Source organism: Pinus tabuliformis, chromosome 4_1 (genome assembly GCF_031772625.1).
Source record: "Pinus tabuliformis cultivar Carrire ecotype Pingquan chromosome 4_1, CPIR1, whole genome shotgun sequence".
NCBI classification, from domain to species: Eukaryota; Viridiplantae; Streptophyta; class Pinopsida; order Pinales; family Pinaceae; genus Pinus; species Pinus tabuliformis.
The window spans coordinates 466,379,606-466,382,188 of NC_142303.1; positions in this window are offsets into that span (position 1 = coordinate 466,379,606).

A 2,583-nucleotide genomic window follows, 5' to 3' on the forward strand; every position below is an offset into this window, starting at 1 on the left:
AGGTGTCCAAAATAAAGTAGGATGCCTGTCCATAAGCATTCTACCAGCAGCAACATAATTTGCAGCGTTGTCCGTTATGACTTGGACAACATTTTCTGCACCCACCTGCAAAATAAACACATCCAGCAAATCACATAAATTTTTTGCATCTTTGATTTGATGAGTTGCATCAATAGATTTGATAAACATAGTCCCCCTGGGACAACTAACCAAGAAGTTTATAAGGGTTCTCCCCTTTTGGTCAGTCCAACCATCTGACATAACAGTGCATCCTGTTTGTGCCCAGGATTCCCTAAAATCCTCCAATCTTTGGGTGCAGTCACGCTTTTCATCTTGAAGAAGCCGGCCTCTGAAATCATGAAGAGAAGGGATTTTGTACCCCGAGCCAACACTGGCAATAGCATCAACAGTAGGTTGGAAAAATGGATTATTCCTTACAATGCTGAAAGGAATATCACTCCAGAGGAGAAATTTTGTCATCAACTTGTCAGCTTGTTCTTTTTCAGTTCTTTTCATCATTGAACCGATAGTTGGTTGTGCACCAGGTGTGGTTCGAGGAACAAAAAATGATGATGAAGCTACCGGATTGACTGACGCTGCAGTAGAACCAGTGCCACTTGGCCCACTTCCTTCAGCTGACCTTTTTAGTTGCCTTTTGAGTTCTTCTTTGGCCTCTTTAGAGTGCTCTAATTCTCCCAATGCTCTCATGGCTTTTCGGATAATTTCAGCATTTGTATTAGGACAGGGCACCACATCACGTCCAGGGATTTTTGCAAGGTGGAACTTCAACCTGTACACCCCCCCGAATATCTCCTTTCCACACAACTTGCAATACAAGTTTTGTCTATCATTCGGAGTTTTAGGGTCACCATATTCCCAGAAAGGATCCAATTTCCTTGGCATGTTTGTTTTTGAATTTTGAATTTGCAAACCTATGGAAAAAATTAAAAATAAGGATTAGGAAATAGGAATTTAGGATTACATAATACAAATTACAATTTAGCATTTGCAAAATTACAAGTTAATTATTTCCAAAATCCCAATTTCTAAACCCAAGTTACCCAACCAAATGCCAATGGCAAATGCAAAAAAACAATGAAAAATCAAAAAAAATAAACAATGTTTAAAGAAAATGAGAAAATAAAAATAAAAAATTGGTTCTCATAGTCATAACAAATAACCCATCCCAAATCAATGAAAAATTTCCAAAAATTCTTTAAAAACAATGAAAAACAAAGTTTTTATAGAAGCAAAACAAAAAAAAATTAATCTACATACCTGGTTTATGGACAAATTGGTGATCTTGGCTTGGATTCCTCCTAAAATCGCTTGGATTCGCTCCCAAATCCGACGGCAACCCTCTCCCTCACTTCTTCTCCTCCTCCTCCGCGCGGACTGCTGAATGAAATAAAATAAAAATCGATTTTCTATATAAAACGCCCGCTGCCCGCGCCTCTGGCGATTTTAACCGAAAAAATCGCGATTTTTTAAAAAACTCGCCTATAAAAAAAAGTGCCGATTTTTATCGATAAAAATCGCGATAAAATCGGATTTGCGAAAAAATCGCGATTTTAACAACACTGGTCCCAGATAGTATGAGTACAGTGAGATTTTCCCTCTTTAACGACACTAGTCTCAGTTTTACAATCTTGGGCAGTTAACTCACAACTACCTAGCCCAAGACATTATCCTAGACTAATATGCGTGTATACTCAAAAGAATTGTTTATTGCTTTTATTACGATATGGATTTTAAATGTACTTTATTAATCTCTTCGGAACGGGTGTTGACGTATGGAGTGTTGTGGGACTCTAACACAAACCATGCAGAAAATGTTTTTCAACTTCAGTTCGATAAATAAGCTATTTCTACAAGGAGAGAAACATTTTTACATCAATCAGCACCATGCATCCAGTGCAGTAAACAGAAGCATAACTTGCATACATGCAATGCTCTCTAACAACCCAATATACAAATGCAGACTCTAACCTACTAAACAGAAAAAACTTTAAACAAATTTTTATTTTCTTTTTATGAAAAACATAAGCACTTAAAATATTTTCCTAAAAAAGAAAAAATTATCAAGAAACAAGCAACCAAACAAAAATGCACAACTGTAGATCCTTGAACAGAATATATGCAGCTTCGCGAACCCAAGAGTTCACAAAACTGGATGCTGATCAAGATATGGCTAGCTAACGCACTTCAAAAGAGGCCACAAAGAGTTAGTTGTAGGACTAAGGCTTTGTCTGCACGCTAGCAGAGCGTTATAACTCACTAGTTGCACTACAGGGGTGTGTTAGGGGGGTAGAAGCTATAAAAGAGGTCTTTCAGGGTCAGATCAAACGCTGAGCACAATGAAGAGTGTGTTATAGAGAGCCTGGAAGAGAGAGACCTGGGTATTTAGGACTCTACAGCCCACTGCTCACTGCGCTCAGCCTTTGATTTGACCCTGAAAGACTTCTTTTAAAGCTTTTTCCCCCCTAACGCACCCCAGTAGTGCAACCAGAGAGTTATAACACTCTGCTGGCTTACAGATAAAGCGTTAGTCCTGTCACTAACTCTCTGTGCCCTCTCCTGAAG